This window comes from Streptopelia decaocto, assembly GCF_964273445.1.
Source record: "Streptopelia decaocto genome assembly, chromosome: 7".
Classification (NCBI taxonomy): Eukaryota; Metazoa; Chordata; class Aves; order Columbiformes; family Columbidae; genus Streptopelia; species Streptopelia decaocto.
The window spans coordinates 20,638,138-20,648,691 of record NC_138661.1 but is presented as its reverse complement, the minus strand read 5'-3'; the positions used below and the strand labels follow the sequence as shown (position 1 = coordinate 20,648,691).

The following is a 10,554-nucleotide window of genomic DNA, read 5'->3' as shown; positions in this document are numbered from 1 at the left end:
GACCTGCTCTGAGGCTGCCTTAGTACACACAGTTCTGAAAGGATGACTGCATTCTTAACTTACAAAGTAGTAGCACATGTAAACCTCAAATCATCCATATACAACCTCAGGGGCTCAAGCGAGAGCCTAGCCACCCTAGGTTTGTTCTGTGAACAAGCAGTAATTCTAAAAGGCAATTCAGATCTTCAGCTAGCTAATTGACTCTAAGGGAGAGCTCATCTCCACTTTAATGGGATATGAGGAAACTAAAAGCTATACTTTTTCCTTGATAACTGAAGTTAGGGAAGATAAATCCTCCAGGTTACTGACTTTCCTGACAAATGCTTTGGTGCCCTTCCTCAGACTTAAGCAGAATTCAGGTACACAAGAGTTCTTCTGCTATCCCCCAAATTTCCATTCCTAACCTGATACAGTCTGACAGAGCTAAGTAAGCTCTGCATAGAAAATGATGCAGAGTAAATCAGTCTCAAAACTGATCACTGGGAGTCAAAAACACTCCAAATGCAGAGAAATTCAAATGAAAGACAAACTTGACTCTATTTACTTAGAAATGTATGTATGTCTTCAGCTTACACGATAGCTACTTTTCCTAATAAACTCACTTCAGTAGGAACTTTCTTCTTGGGATTCACAACATAATAGAGAACACAGATTTAATAAAATATTTATTGAACTCTGTTAAAATAAATAGCACTGTTTTGCTCAGAAATCTCAGGTACCTTTCCATTCTGCTTCACTTCTGGTAAAATTATTACTGAGGTGTCGCAGAGATTTACTGCCAGAAGAATACCATTGCAGGGATGTGGTGGGAGCAGATCTGGTGATGATGAGCTGGAGGCCTCCCAGACCAGCCTCCTGCCTCTGAACCACAGAAAGGGCCCTAGGGAGGTAGGAGATCATCCAGTGAACATCCAGTGAACATGAGGACCAAACATGTCTGAGGGTCGAGTTTCCTCACAGTCTCTTCCTCTGGACTCTGCTATAATACCTGCTGAAAAGAGAAATGATAGGCCAATAGTGATAATCTTCACTATTCTAAATGGATAAGAATGCTTGTTTGCTCCTTTTTTCAAAATACATTTTAAAAACAGATTCAGTACAAGTACCATTTTTCAGAAATTACCATAGAGGGAGAAAAACAAAAAATAGGTATTATTTAAAATACAGATGTTTGATATGACATAGAAATAGGGTTGACTATATAAGTCAAAAGTCTAAAGCTGACTAAAGACTTGATATCAGTAATTTTAATCTGATTTTAACATCATTAGGTGGCATAGGTCTTATGAACAAATTGGTAAGAGATGTGTTTATTATTTTTAAAAGAAAGTGAATAAAGCGGCAGATAAAGTGACTTCCTCAGTTCCCTAGAGGCTTGATACAGTTCATAATACAGTGGCAGGGACAGTGCATAATAATAAACCCCAGGAAGTCCATAATAATAAAATTTGAGCTGTGGCTATCCCAAAACACTGTGAGGGCCAATCCTTTATGTGATCCTGCAACAATGACTAGAAGCTGTACAGTTGAAGATATATCAGCACAAGTTTCTAAGACAGAAGAAGAACTTGGAAGCCAAGAAAGTGACATACTGCTTCATTAGGATTTTTTGAAACAGTGTATATGACATTTCCCAAACTTTCAGTACCTTGAAACCTAATACAAGGTCCACTGAACTCGAGGTGGAAACTGAAATTTATTTCACAAGGTTTATTCTTAACTGTTTGTTTAATAGCTTCATAAAAGCCATCAATTTGACCTCATGTCCTAGTAGAAACTAGAAAACTGAATAAGAAATGAAGCCTATATATATAACTAGAAAGGTACAGTTATCTGTAGTATATCAATCCAACAGCTGCTTCTTCCACTTCCCCCAAACAAATTTGCCCATCCCTAATACCTCAATTCATAAAACTTCAAATGAACACCACAGAGAGGAAGCTGGTTCCTCTAATACATATTTCCTATAAACCAATAGGATCAGCATGTCTCATTAAACTAAATCCGAAAGCATTTAAGCTCAACTGTTTGACATAAAGTTTTAGAAGTATATTTGATCTTTTTCAGATGACTCACCAGTAATGTATTTCCAGACACAGAATGATAGAATATGCTACTATGTAAGTATCTGCGTAATCAGAGTAGCTACAAAAGAAGAGTAAAATATTCTCATAAGTGGAAACAGTAGTGTTTCTTCCTTCAATAAACTGCAATATTATATGGCTGATATTAAACTGACATCTAGCTATTTCCCAGCACCCCTCCCTCAATATTCTATTACAGGTTCGCCTTAACCCTTGCTGTGTATAATTTGGGGTTACTGAGATGTCATACTGTAGAGTATTTATTACTTTAACAAAACTTTTCTTCCCAGGCAGTGATATAGCATATAAATAAGGCCATCGTTGCTCTTTCCAGTAAGTAACATTATGTTCTCACATTTCTTCTACATATCTAGACTATATTAAAAACTTGAGTAACACAAGCGAGTTTATACCATAACAGCCTACAAAGATTCAGATCAGAAAAGAAAGAAAAAAAAAAAAAAAAAAAAGAAAGAAAAAAAAGAAGACTTATTGTGTTGGGATAGAAGGCTGTAAAGCAGATTTTACCTGACAAATTAGTCCTTGGTCTGAGCTCAGATCTGATGTGTAAATAAGTTTGAAGGAGAATAAAGTGATGTAAATTACACCTTCTCTCACTCTCTCAGCCCATAAATTATGCCAGCCTACTCTCTCACAAGCTAAAACCTATTATGGAAATACTATCTACACCCTCTTCTTTTGATTCTTTGCCTATCACATTTATTTTGAAATTCTGTAAATATAGTGAGAAAAAATGACATGGAAGCATAATTCTAGTCTAACCCTACCCTTTCTCTTGAAACTTAGCTTAGTTATTTTCTTTCTTTGAAATTATTATGCAGTGTAAAACTTAAATATTAACAACTGTAAAGCTTATATAATTCTCACAGTTCCCAGTCAGTTTGCAAAGAGACAGCACACTGTAATTTCAGAGTCAGCAAAATATTCCACTGTCCATGAACAACATGATAAATAGTATAAAGAAAGCAAATAATATTATAATACCATTAATTACCTCCAAGTAAAAGTTAAGTTAATAATTCTTTCCTCCCTCCCCGTAAGCTCTTTTACTTTGTTACTCATGCAAAAAATATAAATACTAATTTTCAATGCAACATTTACAGCTCTGCACTTCAATGTGTTCACACAAACATTCCTTCTTGTCATTTTCTTTCATGGGTGATTTATCAGATGTCTATACTACAAGCATTTTGCCAGTATAGACAAGCAGAACTTTATCCCCCACCAACAAAACCTTTTTTGAGAGCTGAGTGTTATGACCTATGCTAAGTTTTCCCCACTCCTCAGTGAAACCCCCTGTGTTGACAAAACAGGTTTTTATCTGCAAAGCTAAGTTAATTAGTGATTACAATTGTTTGCAACCCCCAGCAAAATATACTTGGTCTGTGTTACAGGCAGGTTTCAGCTTTATTTAGGATATCTGTAAAATTCGTTTTGTGTCCCTGTGGCTCTTCAGAACCAGAAAAGAATGGTAGTCTCCCATTTTCTTTTTTCCTCAAACACAGCATAGCTCAGAGCTAACAGCTAATCTGACTTGCATTCTCTAAACTCTGAGATTTAAAGATTACTCCTCTCCAGGCTTGTCTCCTTAAAGTCCATAAAAGGTGCAGACCAAACACTGGATAATAAAGGACTGCCCTTGTGAATAAACCTGAAATAGCAACTGTCCATATCTAAGTGGCACACAATGGATTCTAGTCCCATTCCCTAACACCTCATTTGATAATGCTTTGACCACGACCAAGTTCACAGGACCATTTTCAACTCCAACAAGTACAGCTGTTAAATATTTTAAATTTTCCAGATTCTCTAAAATATAATGTGGTGAAACTGACAAGTTCACAACATATTTCAGAGTCAATTATGGCATTTTCTGACCAAGAAAAGTCACTGCTTTGGCAAAAATATTTCACTTCAGTTTATTTACAATCTTCTTAAACTCTGATGAGTTCAGCTATCAGATGATATGCATGTGGAAAACATTTTCCATGATGTAAACCTCCTACACAGGTTCAGAAACTTTCTCTGAAGAGTCTTAAAGTGTTGTCTTCAGTGCCTGAATGCTTCTGGTTTCTAACATCCTGCTCAGTCTTGTTATTATGTGTTCTTTTCCCAGCCAGTAAATCTATGCCTCATTATAGTAATAATACTGCCTTTTTTAAAACATTATGAGTAAAAAACTAATATTAAGCTGTTGTTCAGTAATATTTAGTCATATATACACCAAAACCACAAATTTCATTCGCAGAATCATTATGCATCATTTAAATAACAATGAAATAATCAAATTTTTAAATGTTTGTGTTTTAAGACATGAAGTAGTTCAGCTGACACTTCCTTGGCTCCTTATTGACCTGATAATTAGGGCCTTTTTTACTCATTTCAATTCTTCCTCAGTGTCTTGTGTTTATGTTTCAAGGTTTTTGTAGCAGGGGCACTGTAGGGGTGGCTTGTGTGAGAAGATGTCAGAAGCTGTACCATGTCTGACAGGGCCAGTTCCATCCAGCTCCAAGAAGGAATCACCACTGGGCAAAGCTGAACCCATCAGGAACGGTAGCACTTCTATGACAACATGTTGAAGAAGGAGTAAAAAACACTGCATAAAGCAGCTTAGGAAGAGAAGTGAGAAGGTGTCAGTGAAACCCCTCTGCAGACACCAAGGCCAGTGAAGAAGAAGGGGGAGGTGGTGCTTCAGGCACCAGAGCAGAGATTCCCTGGCAGACCATGGTGAGGCCGACTGTTCCCCTGCAGCCCATGGAGGTCCACGGTGGAGCAGAGATCCACCTGCAGCCTGTGGAGGACCCCATGAGAAAGCAGATGTCTGTGACCCTGTAGGAGAGTTCATTAAGAACTTCAGCCCATGGGAGGGATTCTCATGGAGAAGTTCATGAAGGACTGTTTCCTTTTGGTGCGACCCTATGCTGGAGCAGGGGAAGAGAATGAGGAGGAAGGAGTGGCAGGATCAACTTTGTGATGAACCGAGCACAACCCTCATTCCCCATCCCACTGTGCCACTCAGGAGGAGGAGGAAGAGATGTCAGGAGTGAAATTGAGCCCAGGAAGGAAGACCTTTGTTCTTATTTCTCATTATCCTAGTCTGATTTTCACTGGCAACAAATTAATTTCCCCAAGTGGAGTCTGTTTTGCCAGTGAAGGTAATTAGTACGTGATCTCCCTGTCCTTATCTTGACCTACAAGTTTTTCATTGTATTTTTCTCCCTGTGTTTTGCTGATGGAGGGGGAGTGATGGAGTGACTTGGTGGGCACCTGGCATCTAGCCACAGTCAATCTACCAAACTCACTCTCTGCTTCTCTGTTAATTTGGTATTCCTTCCTGCCTGGTCCTAACGCATCAAGATGAGAGAAGAGTACAGCCTTCTTTTGGTCAGCGTAGGCCACTCCTTGAGGAATTTTTTGATTATAGCAGAAATCTGAACATACTAGGGAAAACCAAAATTATTGAATTATAGCCAGTTCCAGGGCATTGGCAATAACTACCAACCTGAAGGAAAAAAAAAAAAAATCCTGAAAGTTACATAAAACTATGATTTTTAAAATTTTTTTTATTTATTTGAATGATCCTGGCTATCTTTCTCAGTCAGAAGTGGAGGCAAGAGATAGATTAAAATACATGTTTATCAGATTGAGTCTTGCTGGTACCACAGAAAATTTATGAGGCATGTTAGCATCCTAATGTCAGTGAAGCTGAAGTAGACACATTGGTACTACGGGAATTAAACAGCTTTGCTCAAAATTTAATTTATGTAGAGCCTTTGCAGTTCTCAGGACTGGGTGCTTCAGGATCATAGTTCTGAATACAGAGTGTCTAAATTGAGTAATATCCTCTTCAAGCATGTAATGTTTCATCTAAATTAGCCCTGAGGTTTATAACATCTATGATATAATAACTGTAAACTGCAATTGTTTTATTTTTCATTTTATAGCCACAAATCCTAACCCTAACTCAAGGACAAAATGGAACTGTGAGGGGTTTTCTTCCTATAGGAATAGACTGACGAGACCTAGTGAGAAAAACTGACACAGGAAGGTGAGGTTAGTTTTGTGAGCTTTAATGCCACAGGAGACTGAAATCTGCATTATAGCATTTTGAGTAATTTGCTAGCTTTGTAGAATTTGTCTAGCCATTATCTAACACCCCAAAAATATATTATTTAACAGTTTTATAGTTTGTTGACATTGAAATGGCCAGGAAAGTTAATGCAAGCCCATTAAAGCCTAAATCAATGTGTATAAGCTAAAATATGTAAAAGTCCTTGTATTTGTAATTATTCAGGATCAAAGCATTATTTAGTCCTACAGAGATATTTTGATTATTGAATGCAAGTGTAATAAATATACTTACATAGATTCATCTTGCACTGTAAAGTTTTTTCTGAATGTCTTCACGTAGACAGACCAATAGTTGCCTTGTGCATATGGCCATCCTTTCTCTAATACAGTAGGATTCAAATTGAACAAGCATTTCAAAATTTAGCCAAATAAAAACATACCATTCATTAATTAAATGAACTGTTTATAAAGTGAAAAACAAGAGACTACTCTTTTTCTCTCTAGTGCTTTCTGTACAATACCTTGTACTCTCGTTCTCTGTTTCAGCTTCCCTTGTTTTTAGATTTTGGAGAACTTTCTCCTTTCAGCCAAAAAATTAATTTCACCAATGTAACATCAGCAAGCCATAAGATATATGCCAGTATTAAGTGACTCTGCATGTTTATGTACAAGAAAGCAAAAATTTAAATCTAGTTAATAATTAAAGCACACTTAACATTTCTTGACTTTATCATCATTCATAACCACATCATCTTTCATGTATCAAGAAATATTTTAAGATATTATGATGACTGCATTATAATATGTCACTCAAGAAAGTGCAGTGGACAGCCGCTGCATTCAGCAGAAATCTACTTTACAGGATATATACATACCACCTTTAATTAATCTCTAGTGGAAACATGCAAAAAAATCTTCAGACCCTGATTTTTGTTGCCAGAAATTTTGCTGTTGTTTTAGGTATCATTAATCAGGTTTTTTAGTTGCATACACAACTAATTTCAAATTTTTTGTTCTCCCTTTCTCCAATGTTTGAAGTACTTCAGGACAGAGAATTATTTTTGCTCAATAGTGTTAGTATGGATGTCTGCAATCTTGATTTAAGGAGCAGATGGAACATAGTGAAAGTGTCTGCCCTACAGTTCACCATGTGAATTGACATCCTGAACCAACACTAAGTCATACAGGACACTGGGAAAGCAGTCCCAAGTGTATTTTGAGGATTGATGTCTTGTGTGTACAGCAGCAACACTGCTACAAAAGCAGTTGTGTTCTGCCACAAAAGCCTATGTAATATACGAGGCTGGTTAGCATGAAGATCACGCGGAAATGCAGCTGAGAAGCTGGAGAAAGACAGTGATACCAAGCTCACTTAATCCCTTTGAGAAATTTTTACAGTACTTAGCTTCATTTGAGTCCAAATTAAGACAATCAAGGGAATGAATGGAAAAAAAAATAACATTAAAATACTCATTAATAGTACTACAAAATGCCTCTAGTATTTTCCACTGTCTTGAAAACCTACTGTTCTACCTAAAAATATAAATAATAAAAACAGTGTAATAGCTTGGCTCCATTTTCAACAATGTAGTTGTTTTTTATGTTTAAACACTTTTGCCTGAAAGTGCTAAATACTCTTCTCAGAGTCCTCCAATTCTAGACTTCTGATATTCTGATTCCCTAAAACTTCATTTCGGTTCTTTCTGCATCATATTCAGCTTTGTTTTAGATCAGAAGAGAAATGGCAGTATCATGCAGCCCAAAATACAACAGGGGTTACAACTTTTGGGAAATCTTCCTCTATTTGAAAAACCAAGAGAAAAATATTTAGCCACCAAAAGATATCTTCTCTTTAGATTTTATAATCCAGTTTTCTCTTGCCTGGACCAAAGTATGATTGTGGGATGTGAGCAGAAAGTATCACCTAGGAGCAGATTTAATTGTGGTGACTCTACCAGTGCAGTTGACTCCTTTCCCTTCCCTCAGTTTCCCCACCCCCCCCCACACACACACACTTTCACTGTAAGCAGTGTTTTGCAAAGACTTTGATGGCAAAGGCTGCTCTGATACAGCTGGTGATGTTGAGAGGAAGATGCTGAGGCTTCTTTGCCTTCTGATAAATTCCAATAGCTAAGACAGTTATTTATAATGTTGTCATCTTCAAATGACTGCCTATTCTTCCTCCAAATCGAGTTTTTCTTATTGTTTTGCTATTCTGTGACCAGCAAAGATTTGAACCATAGAAGTAGGATAGAGCTGGCTCAGGTGTTACCCCTGTGGGCTAAGTACCAGGTGTCTACAAAGGACTGTGTCCCAGTCTTTGATATATAAGATATTGCAAGCCTTTCATCTGAAACATGCAATGAGAGCACTTGGTTGGTGGATTTTAGTTTGCTGTCTAAATTAATAATAAAGTCCTGTTTTATTATGCTTGGTTTGTTGATTGTCATAGTTCAAGATTTATCTCTGCGTATTAGCTTTCAATATATGTAAAAAAAACCTTTTGATTCACTTAGAAAACAAAACTCAAGTATATGGACTTAACCTTGCACAGTCACTATGACCTATGTATGCAAGATGAGTAAATTTATTTATTTATTAATTCAAAGAAATACATTCTTAGCTAATGCAAGATCATATTGAGACAATAAATTTGTCATTTTAGTGAGTTACCTCAAAAGCTTAGTGTTTTGATATTCTGCTTAAGTACAGGTGTTCACACATACAGAGTAGTATTTATATCCCTTCACATCTCTCTAGCCAATAATTTTCCAATTGTGAAATAACCTAGATCAGTTTAACCATTTAATTCTGTTCTACTACAGATTATGTATGTCACACAAGAAGCAAATAGTATGTGCACTTTCTTTTTCATTAATTTACTAAGGCTACTTTATGTGTTTAGTGATGCAATATTCTAGCTCAAGTTTTTGGCAGTTTGGCAGAAAAGAATTCTAGGTATCATCCTTTTACTCAGTCATTATGATTGACCTTCATACAAAAATAGTTAGATCCTAAGTATTACTTCCTTCTTTTATTAATAACACAGAGGTAAACAGACCTTGATCACATCACTGAAAGTGTCTTCTGTAGTGTCCATAGAAGTGTAGAACTACTTATCTTCAGGTAGGCTAAAGAAGTCTATCTAGGCAGAGCATGCTGTACTTACCCAGAGGCAGAGGATGCAGGCAACACAGCAGATCAGTTCCATCCTGTGTGAGACAACTAATCTATCTCCCTGTATTCCTTGCATGTATACATACAGAGTATAGCACAACCCTCCCTAAACTTTCCAAAGACTTTCTTTAGTGAGGAAGATAAATATAAAAATCACTCCATCTGGTTCCTTCCCCTCACCCCATCATCCAGGGTGAACACTACCATCTCATTTCTCCTTGCTCATACCCCAGCCACCTTCTTTGCCACTCCAGAGACCCAGCTGCTCTGGCTGACCTAGTTTTGGATTAGACCAGACCTTTCCAGCCTCCCTCTGGCCCTTGCTCACACAGTGGTTATCTGCTTAACACTGCTTTACAAAGACACGAATCTCTCCATAATTAGATAGTAGGTAGCATGATTTCTGACTAACTATTGAATGTTTTTACCACACAACTCGGAACTCCTCTTTCCATCAGATAAGATGTCTCCCTATGTCTCTAGTACACAAACTGTGATGTCTCTGCCATCTGTCTAAGGAACACAAGACAAGAGCATGTTGTTATTGACCAATGCATGAAGCATAGATAAAAGACTTAAAAATGGTAAATACAACCTGCCATATTTACATTTATCTGATAAATCCAGAGTATTAATTTATTGAAATATTATTTCTACCTGTGCACTACCTAAATTTCTAGAGAACATGGATTTCATCAAATATGAATGATTTAAGCAACAACAATGCTCTACAGTCTGATATCAAATCCAGATATGAGAGGCCTTCCTTGAGACTGTTAAAACAATATTTTGATTGAAAGATGAGATTAATCAAAATTTGAAAAGTTAAAAATGTTGTGACACAAGTATTTTTTCTTCCTAGGAATTTTGATACAGTTTAACGTATCACTATTGTTACATCAGCTTATCACACTAATGCTCAGATCCACACACCAATTTAAATCCAAAGTACTTATTCATTTGATTGTGATATTGTGTTTTAGCCCTTTTATTAATTAGGAGGATTTCAAAATAATATATGAGCACATCTAGTTTGTTATTTTCCGAAGTGGCTGGAAGTTTTAATTTAGTCTGAGCTCCAGATCTGAAGTTTAGAGTGTTTTTCAGTATCGGGAGGTTAACTGCATGCACTAGTTTTCTCTTGCAGAAATTTGGAATTTCTAGTAGAACTACTCTTTCTGAAAATTAGTCACCTTATCTT

At 36.7% G+C, this 10,554-nt stretch overlaps 1 long non-coding RNA gene across 1 annotated transcript; it reads right to left on the bottom strand.

The window, feature by feature from the left end:
* Positions 1-723: 723 nt before the first annotated feature.
* LOC309442019 lies at positions 724-6,532 on the bottom strand. Its single transcript, XR_014184526.1, has 3 exons — positions 6,469-6,532; positions 2,077-2,145; positions 724-991 (listed from the first exon to the last, which is right to left on the bottom strand). It is a non-coding gene; the product is annotated as an uncharacterized lncRNA (long non-coding RNA).
* Between the last annotated feature and the right edge of the window lie 4,022 nt (positions 6,533-10,554).